This window comes from Hirundo rustica, chromosome 1 (assembly GCF_015227805.2).
Source record: "Hirundo rustica isolate bHirRus1 chromosome 1, bHirRus1.pri.v3, whole genome shotgun sequence".
Classification (NCBI taxonomy): Eukaryota; Metazoa; Chordata; class Aves; order Passeriformes; family Hirundinidae; genus Hirundo; species Hirundo rustica.
In genome coordinates, this window is record NC_053450.1 from 26,285,868 (window position 1) to 26,302,005 (window position 16,138).

At 35.2% G+C, this 16,138-nt stretch overlaps 1 protein-coding gene across 2 annotated transcripts in view; it reads left to right on the forward strand.

Annotated features, from left to right (window-relative positions):
• The window catches only part of MMP16 (matrix metallopeptidase 16), a 170,205-nt gene that overhangs the window by 36,118 nt on the left and 117,949 nt on the right, over window positions 1-16,138 (forward strand). The window contains exon 1 of one of the 2 annotated variants that reach the window (XM_040063862.2): window positions 4,269-4,385. The exons of the other annotated variant lie outside the window; for it this stretch is intronic. The gene's annotated coding sequence lies outside the window, so the exon portion shown is untranslated. Of the gene's footprint in view, window positions 1-4,268; window positions 4,386-16,138 lie in introns of those variants that run through there. 2 annotated transcript variants of the gene reach the window in all.

Sequence of the window (16,138 nt, forward strand, 5' to 3'; positions counted from 1 at the left end):
AGACTCCTGATTGCATCTTTCTTCAATGAACCTCACAAACAAATGTGAGCTGCTAACAAGGACTAGTAGAAGCTTGATGTCCATGTCTGGTTGTTGAAAAAATCTGAATAATTAATTTTTTTCTGGCACAGGTTTATTCAGTTCTTTCTTCTCTATCTTTGTTACTCATTCCTTTTTTTTTTCCTGTTTATCCTACTCTTTAACCAAAGTTTCTGTTCTACCTCCAGCAAGAGACCAGTGTTGTTGGTTTTTTCTGCATGATCTCGTTCACACACAACAATGACAATGTAATGGAAAAACAGTGGCAGATCCCTGCAAAGCTTAGTATTCTGCCTCCTAGCCCCATCTCTGAAACTTTTTTATCTTTTTATCCTCCTCTGAGAGCAAAACTGGAAGAAAATAGTCACAGATGGAAATAGAAATTATAGGAATGAGTGCTTATATAAAAAACCTCCAAGTAGAAAAAAAAAGGCTGAGAGAATTATGTTTAAAATTAAAGGCAATGCCAAAAAATTAAGCCATAAATTTACCTCTTTTAATGTAATTATTTACAAGTTTAGACAAAAAAGACCTATCTTCATATTGAAAATGAGGGTGCGAGATCTATATCAGTGGCTGGAATGGGAAAAGAGTGGCTCTCCTATTTCATTATAATCACATTTGTTGCCTGGATGTGTTTCATTTGGCATGACTTGACAGATAATTAAACTAAGACATGTTATTTAAAAATATTATTTGATCCTTTTAGATATTAACTGAGTTAGCAGTTGTTCTATTGAAAGAAGAAGTGTTACTTTTCATTACTGATGATTCGTTCTGGAATGACCTTACTGCGTGAAGCGGATTCAGACATGAGTGACAGTTTTCAAGGAGGAAGTAGCTACTGACCCACCACATGTTTTAGTGATATTGGGCAGGCTGCAGCACATATGGAACATACATGAAAATATCTTCCCTCTCTTTAATCCCTTTTAAGAAAAGATGCAAAAAAAAGAAAAGAGAAGATTCTTGTACATGAATGGAAATTCAGGAGGAATGTTAGGACTTGGATTAGGACAGAAAGAGAGTTCTTCAAAAGCCCTACTCAGAGCTGATCACTTACCTGCAGATATTTGAAGATCGTATAATTTTTGTTCAGGTGCTCAGGACCCATAACCCACTTGAGGTTATTGAAGCTTCTCGAAGGATGACTCCTTAAACTCTGTAATCTCCTCAGCAGTCAATGTAATAGGAGAGTTTGAGGAAATTCAGAGGACCTCCATAAAATTAGAGGACCTCTTTTATAAGTGTAGTTGTGTTTCTTTTTCTGTAAACAAACAATTCTAAATAATCTCTTAGGTGGATATTTATTACAGAGAAAAGAATTCGGATTTTCAAAGTATTAATCAAAAGTAATTCTGAGGGTGAAAAGTCTATTCTAAGGCCAAAAGAGGCCAAAAGAGGCCAAAAGACAAAACATTTTTACAGATGTTGAGAAAATTCTGAAAGGATTTCCCTTGTTTAAACAGGATTAGATTACCTGGAGGTGCATTTTTTGTGTTAAGGGATATGATAAAGAGTCAAGGCCTTTAAGGTTAAAAATATTTAATAAAAAGCAGGATGAAATTTGACTTTGTGGTTTTCTGGATAATCCATGTCATAATTCTGAAAAATGATTTCATGTATTTGATGAGCACAGCTTGGTCAATTAGTCTTCACACATCAGTGAAGAATGTTAAAACAATAGTATACTAAATTTGATATTGTAATAAAACAAGACTACTGTAATTGATTAAACCCTGTTTTGTGAGAACGTGACATCACTGCAGAAATTTTTGAAACTAATCTCTAATGTGGTCCTATCCTGGGCTAGCTTTGTCAGTAGAGCTTTCATTTTGGATGTAGACTCTATAAGGGACCTCTCACAGGATGTAGCATTCTGAAGATATTTTTAATATACTGTTTGGTATATAACTTCAGTGGAGCATTTCCTACTCAGTGCTTTTAGTATAGGACAGGACAAGGTAAGAGCCAGATGGACTATTTTTATTAGGGAAGAGCATGTGTCAGAAAACACTTGATAAACCAGAAAAATTTGTAGTGTGTCTTCTACATTCTCCTGTGATGAAGACTCATGAAATATTGGATGGGTTTATTTTTTTTGTCTCTGTTTCTTTGGATGAATCCAGACTGGTGATTCAGAATTTGTAGCCTGGTCCTGTGAATGATGCTGGTTACATTACAAAATTCTACCAACAGAATCATTTCAAAGTGTGATAGCACTTTCTTGATAACTGAGGTTTACATTGATTTTATTATATTTTCATTGAATGTACTGATCTACTGGCATAAGCACTGGAAGCAACCTAAGAGCTCCAAGAGCCTCCACTCAATTTGCTAGTTATATTTCTTTTTAAAAGCAGTATGGTCTTCTTAGAGGAAAAAAAAAAAAAAAAAAAAAAAATAAAAAAAAAAAAAAAAAAAAAAAAAAAAAAAAAAAAAAAAACCCAAAACAAAACACCAACACCTTTGGCTGTAACTTTTAATATATTGACTTACAAGGTGCCTGACGTGTGGAGTGATAGCTCCCTGTTTTCATTCCTTTCTGTCTGTGTTCCATGAGGCTGTTTATGGTGAAATCACTGAATTTTTTGTTTCATAACTTAGAAAGGCTAAGAGCAGAAGGTGTTATTACATCAGATAAAGTGTTGCTATGTACTGCAGATGCCATACTAGTACAAGATACACAGTCTATGGGGACATCCTCCCATATGGTCTGTGGTAAGCTAAACTCTTGGCTGATGCTGATGCCCACTATATTTTGTGTTTTTCTGAATGTAAATGCCTACTAGTAAAACTTGAGTAAGCATTTATTTAAAATGTATCTTCTGGATGGCTGATTGGGTGTTGATTTTGGCAAGCTCCCTAAGATATTTTTTTTTCTTGTATGTCCACTGAAATTTAGAATGTGTATTAAACCTATTACGATAAAATAGGATTGTCTTTTTACAAATGGTGTGTTTTCATTCCCCACTCTGTTTGTGTATTGACCTTTTATGCTCAAAGTAATGCTGCACATTTTATTTCTATGCCTGAATCTTGAATTGCTTGTACTAGCTCAATACAAGTGATGGCAGCTGCAAAATTTTATTTAATCCCGGAGGATAGCATTTTGACTGTTTGAATCTTCCAGAATTATCTATACACGTTTATTTTAGATTGTTCAGAATATGATTAGTAGTCACATTTCTGTAAGTAAGGAGCCAAAAATAAGCTGCTTTGCCATATTTTTGGGTTTGCTACTAACTTGAATACCTTACCAGGAAGATGTTGCAAGGAGCTGTGTGCTATTCTAGTGTCTGGTTCTAATACTTTAGAATATCTTTAGAGTATCTTTAAATGACTGGATAGCTCCTTCCTGTGACTGGTTGAACAGGGAATAAATGCCTACCTAATGAAATGTGCTGTTAGGAACCATTTTTTAATATTTTGCTTGATTTTATTGTTTCAAATAGAAACATGCTGACATTTCAAAGAAGGAAAAAAGTTTTGCAAGCAGTTCTCAAATTCCACTGCAGTTTTTCATCAAGTTGTTTTGGTTTTATCTATTTGTATTTCCAGTTAGCATCACATAGCTCTATCTATGCGACTGATGAGGTTTGAGAAGTGTCTTGAATGTTTTTGCATCAAAGGAGAGGAGATAGTTTTTGGGGGAGAATCCCCGTGGCCCTACCTACCTTTGGTGAAACGGACTGCATCAGTTGAAGTTAACTAATGTATTTTCCTGTAAGAAGGTGAGGACAGAGTTAAAAGGTCAAAGAAAAGGTGATTTTGCTTTCTCATCCTGAGATTTTAAAACTCTTTATTATTTAATAGACAGAGCTATTTTTTTCACTGTTATATCTAGAAATTACTGACTAAGGTGAACTTGTTAAAAAATATTTTAAAAGCTCACTATGGCTTCCTGTTTGTTTGTTTTCTTTTCTTTCTTTCCTTTTTCTGTTCTCCATTTTCTACCATTATCTATTTGCCTTACTCCATTTTCCACAGAAACTGACCTAACATTCTACTTCCAGAATGCTTTTATAACTGCCCTGTGTCCCCAAACCTTCTGCTTTTTCTTTCCCTTTCCTTCCTCAGCTTTACTTCCCAATCTTTATTACCACTTCCTTGTATTTCCATTTGTTGTTGTTCATGTCCCTCCCTGGACACTGTCCCATTAGCTACCTTATTCTCTTCTCCATTTGCAATACCATGTCCCAGCTGGTGAAGTTTTGATAACATCTCAAATGAGAATATGGGATGAAGCAACCGCAGAACATACCCTGCGTGGCTGCAGGCACAGCAGGTGAAGCAGATATCAAAGCATAGCAGAGAAATGTTTAAGAAAAGTAAGCACTCCACAGGTAGGTCTGGAAAAAGCTATTTCAATAATACATTGAAATACCAATATATGCTTAAAAATTTAGAACAGACAAACTTTTGCAAAAAAGTTAAAGGGGAAGGGGTGAAGAGAAAACTTTTGTGCTAAGCTCATCCATATACACTGAAGAGAAACATGCGGTTCTGCACATTTTCTTGTTCTGTGACAGCAACAGACTTCCCGCACTGCTTATCCCAGAACTCATCAGCTAAAGGCAGCTGTACCCAAACCTCTGACCTTAACTTATCTTGTCCAGGCTAAACTGTGGCTGATGAGCTACTGAAAAGTTTAATCCCACAGTACCAGCTAGCTAAAGCTATTACTCTAAGATTTACTATTGGAAAAACTTTACTTTTCTGTCTGTAAGTGACTGCTGAGTCAAATACATGCAATTCAGAGATGGACTGCAGTTCCATAAATGCGACTCACTTCTTGCCTGCTACAAAGTGAAATACCCTGGACCAGCTCCAGTTTTCTACTGAATCAAAATACATGGAAGATTTTATTCTAATTTTTAATATGCTAGGCTTCTTAGACAAAGTATTTTTAAAAATAATATTGTCACACAAGAATTTTTGTTGTGAATAACACCTCTAAAAACATGGGAATTTTTTTCAGTAATAATAACAGAACTCAGCAACTCAGTCCTCAAGGTCACTTTGTCTTCCTTTTCCAAATGCCTTTGAAGATCTATATCTGCAAGTAACTAGAACTGTGTATTTGTAGGGAAACTTGTAATTGGCTCCATATATCATTCATTTACAACATATTATGCATACAGTATTATTTGTCTGGTTAATTTTTTCTTTGAGACAGAAATAATTCTTGTATAATAATTATTCCTTAAATTTAATTTCTTCTTTCTCTTAATAGAAGTCAGAGTCTTCAGGGCATAAGCACAGCGGTGTTTGTTACCATATTAGCAGTACAAGAACCAACTCTAGCTTTTTATTCAGGTCCTCAAAGATAATGTAATCAGACTACTTTGATTGCAGTGTAGCCAGAAGACAAACAGATATTAGTCTGTCATAATGTATTATTAAGTAATAGCACGTCAGACATCAAATCTGGCTCAGCCACTGAGTGTTCTCTTTTGCTGGGTTGTAGTCTTAGATCCCCCATACCTGGGATGGGTCGTTGCTACTCTAGCGTGCTATTAGGATTCCTAAAATCACTATTTCTATGGAGTACACACTGATTTTGGTTCTTTGCCTGTAATGTTGATACATTTGAAAAGCAATCACTGTTCTTAGGGTTATGCAACTATCAGTCAAATGGTGGTAACATGCAGACATAGATATATGGAAATGTCAAGACACTGTGCAAGTTGATGTTACTCTTGTTAAACAAATGCAAGCATGCAAATTTCACTTCTGATCAAGGCACAGGGAGGAAAATCAATGCTTTCCAAATATATATCAGTGTAAATATATTGCAGTGTATCTCTGTCTGCTCTTATAGTTTCTAGTGGGTTATCACCATCAGTGCACTGAAAAATATGAACATGCATTATAATTTTCTTACCTGAAAAGGATAGAAGAACACTGCTAAAGAGATTTTTTTTTTTTTTTCTTTAAATTCTTGGCTTATATTTGAAATTGTTTTCTCCATTTCTGGATGTATAGATTTCTGAGAACGTGAAATTCAAACCACATGGTTTATGCACTTTATACATTTATACATACATTTTATGTAATAATAGACAGCTATACTTTTAAATACATAAATGACAATAATTTGCATGGTTAAGAAGCAGCACTTGATTGAAATAAGGCAATAAAGGGAAGCAAACCATGTTTGATGGGTAATGGGTTTGGTCTTAATGACCTCTAGTCTAGTCTTTGAAAGGGTTTTATGCAATGTGTACTCAGGTACTAGACCCATACTAATACAATACATAAGGTATAATTTTCTGAGAATTTAGCTATACTGTGGGCAGCTGTTTTAAATACCATTTGCAGAAGAGAAATTAGACCCTAAAATAAATGCTGCAGACTCAAAAGAGTGATACAGGACTCTCAGACCTGAAAGGATTTGCAAATTCAGGATGGTAAGTATCACATGCAACATAACTGATATATGACATACTGCTGTATGAGGAATTGAGACAGTTCTTAGCCTTTGTTCTAATGCAAGCACCACCTTCTCCTCTTGAAACTGAAAAGCTTTGTACGTCTATGGGATTTATTAAATAGATCTATAGGCAGATATATTTGGCCTTTATACAATGTTGTTCAAATGTTGATACAACACAGAGTGGGTTCACATAAGCACAAGTTTTGATTCCTTTATAAGCTTAACTCTTTAGTTTTTTGGTTGTTTTTTTTTTTTTTTAATTATTATTATTTTGCATAAATACACTTAACAAAACATGGCACTATTTTACAGAAGCATTCCTACAGTTCCATCAAGAAGCTTTGGTGGAGGGAGAGTTCACATTCAGCAAATTTCCATTTAAAGACAATTATGCATTTGATATCTTGTGATAAAAGCCACTGTGTTGCAAATGGTTTTCTTTTTCCTCTCTTGGGTGGGCTGCTGTTTATGCTAATAATATTAGATTTTTTCTTAGCTCTTAAGGAAAAAAAATCCTTTTTTTTTCCTCTTCAGAGCAACCATATCTGTAGAACAGGTTTACACTGCACATGCATACTACAAAGCATTAATTTCATCTTTGATACACTATATCCACTCTTCTTTCTACCATTTGCTTTTCACCCAGCACTCTGAAAAACTGAACCATTATTGCTGCTTTTGAATAGTTCTTGCTTTTATCAAACCCTTTTTTTTTTTTCCTTTTTTTTTCCCCCTTCTGTTTTACATTCTGCACAGCCAGATAGAAAGAACATTTTAGAAATGGAGTCAAAGGGACAGAGATATTTGCTTCCTGGAATTTTGTAGTCTGGAAGAGAGTTTTATGTTCCTTAAAAGTTATTAAAGCTGAATTAATATGTCTCAAAATGCTCTGTAAACATAAGTGGGTTTAATTATTCCTTTGTGGCAGTGCTGTGAAAAAAATATTGTGGACATTTTTGCACTGAACTTTCCTTCCAACTTTTTATGCACCTGTGTGCTTGATGGTTATAAAAAAAAAGGGATATTTACATTTTTAATAATTCTATTCTCAATGCATATATCTGATGTTATTCTCTATTTTTAAATAGCTAAAATGTGAAGTGTAACTCCTCTGAGGTAATTTTGGATGTTTGAATGAAGAAGGAGCATAGTCAAATATTCAGGGAACTTTTGGGTTGCTTTTCTGTATTGTATTGAATTGCAAAACTCAGGCAGTTTTGGACCAAGTTACAGAGTCATAGAATTATGGAATAGTTTGGTTTGAAAGAGATTTTTAAAGTTCATCTAGCTCACTGGTCCATTCTAGCTCACTCTGGTAAAATGCCACAAATGGGACAAAGTCTTGCCTAAGAGAGACTAATTGTATTCACCCCTCAGCGGACTGCAGGTGTGAAAGGTGTTTCTTTCTCTCCAGGTACTACAAGGTCCTTCTGCAAGCAAATCTTTAATCTTCCCAGTGACCTGTACTAGCCTAAGAGCACAGCTGCTTCTGCAGTCTGTGTGCTGGTACTAATGTCCAACTTTTCCACAGGAAATTCTCAGCTTTTTAAATAACCCTTTGACTTAGATAACATCAATTGCATTCTTAGTAGTTAAATATATGCTTGAATTACACCCTAATGGAACATGATAAAGTATATCTACAGTACACAATTCTGGGCATTATTAAGATACAGTTAATGAAGATAATACTTAGAGTATGAGGCAAACTGTTTAGCTTGGGAGAAATACCAGGCAAAATCACTTTATAACATGTTCATAATTGAGCACCACTCCTGATTATACCTATATGAGTCTTAATAGGCATGGTGTGCTGTGGAATCTGAAGCTTATATTCTAATTAAAACTTCTGAAAAGGTCTGACAGTGGGAATTATGACTATTTCATCACCTAGCCATCTTCTTGATCTATTTAAAAACACTTTACTGCTGAAGAATGGTTTTAGGAAAGTCAGCCAGGGCTTATTACTTACGTGATTGATGTTTTGTTGACCTTGAACACTATGGCTAAGTACTGCACCTTTAATTACACAGCCAAGTGCTGCAAAATGCAGGTGTTTGATTAGGTAATCTAGAATTTAACTTCTGACTACCTAAAATATTATGAAAGGTAGGTTTTTTGGTTTGGGGTTTTTTTTTGTGCAGTCAGAATTATTAGCTGCCAAAACTTAATTCTTTGCTAACAGAGATGATAGTTTACCTGTAAATATTACAAATGAGATGTTGATTTATGGTGGAGAGGTAAGGGGGTTTTATTGTGCTGTGTAGTTTTTAAAAAATACAAAAAAGTAATGAAACCACTAATACTGGCAAACATTATAAAAAAAGTTGGGGTGTAGTTATTTGTATCCTTATATAGCTTGGATCTACTCAGCAGGTGAAGGTGGTTGTAGCCTTCCTCTTTAATTTTGCTACATAGTCTAAGCACTACAGCTACTTGACTGTATTTCCTCTCTATTTTCTGCCTGTCTCCCATCTGCCAAGCTCTCACAAACTGTGGCAGCATCCATCCTGATACAAGTGTCCTGCCTGCTCTACTATTGGTCATTTGGTGATGAGATCCCAGCCCTTGCTGGTGATTCTCTGTAGCAAGAGTGGGTAACAAATTGTTATTGAATTTTATGCCAAAAAATATGTATCTATTTTTCAATGTTGCTTAGGTCATGTCATTTTTAATTGAAATACAACTGTCCTTTATTCAAGGTGAGTTTCTAGAAATTGAAAGTGGCCAGTTCCTCTAGAACTCAGTGCTTCATGGTGATTACAGAGGACCATTCTCAAATAGTCACATTAATCTTTGGGGCTGCTACTTGTGTTGCCTTTCTGGTGTTACTTGCCTTCAAAAAGTAAAGTGTAAAGATGTTTATTTTCAAAAGTGCACCTGGAGTTGTTATTTGCCAAGAATTTGGAACAGATAGCAGATATGTTCTAATATGTGTATAGGATTTCTCAATGTCATCAATCAAATAATTTTTTCAGTTAAGATAATTGTCTGCATTCACTGATGAGGGCAGTAGAAATTTCTTCAGAGAAATGATTCTTGCCGTAGTTGTCCCTTGGCTGTGTACAAGCTATATCAAGATTACTGGGGAAAATGTGAGAGAAACAAGCTTTCTGGTCCCATGCTGTCAGCTTGAGAGGGGCTGGAGGGGGAAGTGGCATGCTTTGTTATAATCTTGTCACTTGTAAACTGATGAATGCCACTAAAATACAGTAGACACTGGGGTGAGCCATGAGGTGCTGTTTTTGCAGAACCATTCCTTGGGGTTGAGTCGCCCCTAAAAATTGACTGTTGCTCACTGGTTTAAGAAGCATATTTTGTTGTGCTACACTCTATGACCAGGTGATGGGTAAGGTACCACCTGGACTTGAAGTTCTTTAGGGGCGTTTTTTTCTTCTGTGTGTGTCTGTCTCATTCTTATTTTGAATATGGTTGTTGCTAGGACTGTGGGAGTTAACTTTTCTACAAGTGAACTATTGCCCAGTGTGGGCAATGTGAGAAAGAAAAGCAGTACTACTGACATTGATTCCCTTTGGGAAAAGCATGAATGTTTTTTTAGGAAGGGCCATTTGCTCTGAGCAGCTCTCTGGCCAGAAATCCAGTAGCAAATGACGGGAGCATTGGAGCAAAAAGAACTGCCACTGAAACAGCAGAAGTAAGAACATTTTAAAAGTAGCATGCTGTCTGGACAATGAAGGCAGATTTGCCCAGAAATGTAATAGGAAAGGGGAAAATGAAGTAGCTTCTGGATGAGCATAAAGTTCATTGGAAGTTTCAGAAGTGAAATTATATTCAGGAACCTGATGTTACCTTAAGAGGCTTACTTCTCCCCACAAACTCACCTTTTTTTTTTTTTTTTTTTTTTAATTTTGTACATTTTTCTTATTTTTAAGGGTAGCATTTTTGTGTGTTTTAGAAATTCCACTGCTGAAGCTGAATTATTTCTGTCTCTTACCAACTTGTTGTTTCAAAAATTAATGATAAGCCAGCATCTCTTACATAGCTGTGTTTTCTAGGAGAGATACATTCAATCAACGGTGGCCCTTAGGAGGCTTGAAAGGCTGTTGCAGAGTTGAGGCAGCTGAATCTGAGGATCCTGCTCACCTGGCATAGTGTCAAATTAGAATTTTCATTGAGAAAGCCAAACCTAACCATGTTTTTCACCCACTCCTTAAGCAAAGGGAACTTTATAGTGTGTGAAGGTCTGTGCATTCTATCAAACGGACTAGCTTTCAGTGAGAGCAGCAGAGCTGAACCAAGCTGTGATAGAGGGCTTGGTTTTAATGTTATAAAGGATGAACCCATTGAAAATATCTACTTGTTGGATAAACACTGAAAGAGAAAAAAACCCCAAACAACTATATCATGAATTTTCAGTAAGTTGAACAGGGAATAGATTAGTTTATCATTTTGCTGTTAGCATAGTTTAAGAAACAGAAGGTAATAGGGCTTAGGACCATAGTGATGATCAGAGGGGATGGAGCACCTCTCCTGTGAAGTCAAGCTGAGAGAGTTGGGGCTTTTCAGTGTAGAGAAGAGAAAGCTTTGGAAAGACCTCATCATTTTGGTCTTCCAGTACCTTAAGGCAACTTAAGGGGAAAGAAAGAAAGAAAAAAAAAAAAAAAAAAGAGAGAGAGACTTTTGATCTGAGCAGGTAGTGTCAGGACAAGGGGCAGTGGTTTTAAAATGGGGTTTGGGCAACTTGATCTACTGGTAGGTGTTCCTGCCCATGGCAGGGGGGATGGAATGAGATGATCTTTAAGGTCCCTTCCAAACCTAAGCATTCTGCAATTCTGTGTTTCTATGATTCTAAGCATTCCACTGAACTCACAGGAGATTCAAATTTTTTGGTTGCACTGAAATAAGAAAAATTAATAATATTTGGGTACTAGTATTATTTACAAAAATGCATTATATAATAGACTATCACAATTCTTTAGTAGATAGTAAAGAAGAATTCAGAATTTTCATAATGAAAAACTGGATGTATGGATAAAGGAATCTGTTTTTTTCTCAGTAGAATATATAGTGCTGGCTACTGGAGCATTGTTTTGCATATAGTTTGCATATGGAATATGTTTCACTTAAGAATGAATCAAATAGAGTTTGGAATTGAAGTTTAGACCTCTGAAAATAAGCAAAATATTTAAAAAATATTGTAATGTTGTGTGTGGGGTAGAATTATGGCCTTCACTGATCTGCAGTAGTAAATCTGTAATGGAAAGAAACATTGTACTAATGGGAAAAGTAGGGGTGTGGACTTCAGCCAGACATGGCATTTTCTCATTTGCTTTTTGTGCCCTACTTTTGCCTTTCCCCTGTCACATAAGAAGGTTCTTTTTTCAGTGCCTGCAATCAGATGCTTCGTACTGTCAAGTGTTCCTACCCAGTTACAGTAAGGAAATTAATTGTGCTACATGAGTGTGCCATGCATCTGTTATATTTGAAGCAAATTGGAGTGGTCTGTCTCCTTTGCAAAAGAGATGACAGTATGCAGGAGCCGTTTCTTGCGTTTAGCAACTGTCCCAGATAGGAGCAGTACCTCTAACATCGCTGCTCGTGCAAATGGGTTTAGGTTTGGAAAAAGATGCATAGGCTGCAGAGTTACTTTGCTCTTTCACAGGAGTAGAGAGAGGCTCAAGATGCATCTTTGTGCATTAGATCTACTTAAAAGGAGTGCTAATAAATCAATTCTCACTCTTAGTGTAGGTGCTTTTCACTACAAAAGAGGAGAGAAAAACAGTGTTAGCACTAAGAAACAGTGATTGTAGGAAGAAAAATTGGTGTGGGAATTGTGGGCCTGTAGTGTATATGTAGCTACTTTAAACAGTGTATTTGGAGACTAAGATTATTTCTTACTCAATCTCCTAAACACAGATGCATGTTGTGCAGGTTAGTATGGGTACTTTATTTTTTTTTTTTTTTCTTCTGTAACAGGAAATTACAATTTCTGATCTTGCAAGTACTTAAAGCAATGAGCAGGACATACTGGAGTACTTTTGAGTAAGATAAGAATAGATTTTATAAGGTCTGTTTTAAAGCTTTGAATTTCTCTAGGTCATCAACATATCAAGGTTTTATGTTAACCACAAGCAATGAAGATTTCTAACTGTATTACACAGTTGTAATAAAGCAAAGTCAGAATTCAAAACATGATGTTGCTGTAGTAGACTTAAGTAATGATAGCTGAAAGATGGATGCTTGCTTTTTCAATTTAGAAGATAAAGTCTTCCTTTGCCTAAATTACACTTTTAATATAGTTAGTTACAAAGGCACTGAATTTCACTATTTGTTTTGAAGTAGAGAGGAAATTTAGTGCCAGGGTGGCACAGCAGAGCAATGGATCCAGAAGAGCTGGATTCTGCACTTTGACTATAGTCCATCACTGAAAAGAGGAAGACATACTGCATAGTTAAAATGACCATAAATAAAATTTCTGTCTTTTTTTATTTTATTTTTTATTGTAAAACAGTTGAAGACACCTGTTATGCAATCTCTTATGTGACTAGGATAATAATTAACTTCTAATGTTTCAGAATACAAATTGAAAAATGATGATTTATGCATAGTTTACCAAAGAGACAGTTTTCTAAAGATAATGTTTTTTATCTTAGACTACTAAACAAAAAACAAAAACCAAAAAAACAAACAAACAAACAGAAGGTGTTATCATAGATTTTCAGGTCAGTCTTCTTTAAAAAGATAGATTAAAGGGAACTGAAAAAATCTCATGATTTAGAAATCATCTTCTTTCATAAAACCTCTCTGGCTGTCTACAGGTTTAATGGGAAATAAGACTTCACAATTCAGCAGTTCCAGAAGAATTATAAGATTATATTTCATAAATATCCAGAGGCAGAGGTGTATGCACATTCTCATGAGCAACTGCCCTTCATTCACTTACTTTGGTTCATTGGTCAAGTCACCCTGTGTGGCCTCTGAGTTGCTGTGGAAATGACCCAGCGGGAGCTTGCAATGACCTGGGAGACTGAGAATTGGCTTGGCTGTTATGGCAGCATAATTCACGTAAACAGTGAAGTGGCCTTGTTTGCACTGTGGAGATATAAGAAAATAGGGAGAATTTAATGTCTGCTTGTTGACTATTGCATATCCACAATTGAATTTAATTTTCATTCAGAATTAAGTGATTGCACCCTGTAGAACTCACCACAGATGAAAAGAAGATGATTTGCAGTTCTGTAGATTTAAATGAAATGTAGATTGCAAGGGTAAAGATTGCCTTAAGAAGCTACAATATCCCAACAGTATTGAGGTCAGAGGCAGAGAACCCTTTAACTTCAATGAAAGCTGCCTGGAACCCCTGCAGAGTAGCATGCTTTGGATGATAGCATATATTTTAGTCTGAAAGTGAATTAGCACAGTTGTAACAACAAATGATACAAATGGTATCTTAAAATGTTAGGAAAAGTCAGTTTCAGGTCTAGTTATAGGTCTTTTTCTAATGTGGTTTTGAAATGTGCCTGGATCTATAATTAAACTGTCTTTTTCTGGAGCAGCCCACAATGGGCATTTTTCATTCAGAGAATGAGAATTGATTCTGTTCAGCTGATCCAATGTTCATCTCTTTGATCTAAACTCAGGGCAAATAAAGATTTGTACAATTGGATCTACAAATAAAGCAAAAGAAGTGTTACTACTTACTGAATAAGAATTTCAATATAACTTCACCACAGCAAGAGCTGAAAACAGAAATTGTTTGTTATTGTTTGAATTCACCCTTTCTTTCATAAAGTGGCTGTAGGCTCTTTTATGGTCCAAAGCCATTAGTGTGTGAAATTAGTATAACTGATTTCTATATGTTTGCTGGGAGATATTGAGAAGTTGTCTAACGATGACTGCTGTTCATTTAGTTTAGTGATTAGCCTTACACATAATTATTTCATATTTTAAGCTTTTTCAAAATGGAGTTAAACCAGATAAAAATCTCACAAGCAACGGAACAATGAACACTCCATCCCTGTTCAGTCTTTTGTAACATTTTCTATTCAAATGTGACATATTCTCAAGCAGGGGCAGATGTTTTCTCCCTAATGCTCTGAAGGCATCTTTCTTCTCATTTATTTGGCAGTATGATGAAAGCTATTTAGAACTACTAAATATAACATCTTTGCCTTGTCAGAAATAGAAAGGTGCAAATTAGTCTAAGAATTAAGCAAATACAAAGCTTAAGGATTCTGGGAGAAGCAGAGAAATAGCTGAAAGCTGAGTTTGCTAGCTGCATATATCTCCTTCATTAAACTTATGCCTCAAGCCCAGTCAATTGACGGAAAAGTTCCATGTACAGCCTTTAATCATGCACCTGCTATGTGCATATAAATCTCTTGGATATTGATTTTGAGAACTACTGAAAACTCCTAATTGAATAAAAAGTTAAGCACATGTAACTGTTCAGAAAATACTGAAATGTTGATAGTTAATTCCTTGAAGTTGTAAATATAGTCTTGTTGTTTAATCATGTTGGCACATGATAAAATAAATTTTTATTTTTTCAACTGCACTTTTCAGAAAGGAGTTAGTGGGTCAGCAGTCTTTCAGAATTTATGATCATCTACTTCCTGTGTAAGCATCAAGTCTCCTACTTAAAAAAAAAAAAAAAAAAAAGTTGCAGGGCATGAATTACTCATTGCTAAAAGCGTTATGTGCTTTCCTTCCTCTGCACTCTTCTTTCTACATCCAGCAGACTCTTGCATGTATCCTGAACTCCAAAAGAGTCCAGGACTTAATTGTAATGATGAAAAGCAGAATTTTTAAAGGATTTTCGTCTGGTTGGTTGGTTGGGATGTTGGATGTTGTGGGTTGGTGTTTGTTTGTTTGGTTTTGTTTGTTTGTTTGTCTGGGGGTTTTTTGGTTTGGTTTTTTTTCTGTGGTTTTTTGTTTGTTTTTTGGGGGGGGTTGTTTTGTTTTGAGGGGTGTTTTTGTCGCTTTTTTGTGTGGGTTTTTTTTTTTTTGTCTTTTTTTTTTTTTTTTTAACTTAAAACCTTTAACTAAGGAAAACATGTTTGTGAGAAATGAAAGATATTGTTGAGAGTGGTTGGTCTAAAAATGTTGGATTCCCTACTCCAGATAAAAGATTTGTGACATAAGCCATATTTATTTGCAAAACATTCCTTTTGTCTTAAATTCTTGTAATGAAGAATTCATTCTCTTTTTTTTTTTTATAGACTCTAAATTTCACTGGACTTTTTTCAGGATTCTGTTTTGGTCATAAGTTCTCAGTGCAGTTCAAATGTTTATCTGATACTGTAGCTGTGATTTTTGGACCCCACTGCTGGATAGCAGAGTATGTGATATTAATAAAAATCTATGAATAGAACAATAATATTGTTGGTTGGAGGATCTGGTAACAAGGATCTGATTATTTAAATTTATAAATAGCAAATTATATTAAATTTTATAATGTATAACTTTTCTAAGTGCCTACAATTTATGACAGTAAGATTTTCTTTACAGATCTTTCCAGCCTGTTGACATATTTTTGATTTGGTGATTTTCTGTCTCACAGGTGTGTTCCTTAACTAAAATGTCTCTTATAGTTTTTGACAAAGTTCATAAAAACTGGAACACATTCAACTATTGTTTTAAAAATCTCCTTTTAAGTTTCTTTAACATTTTAGTGACATTCAATGTGTAAGATTTTCT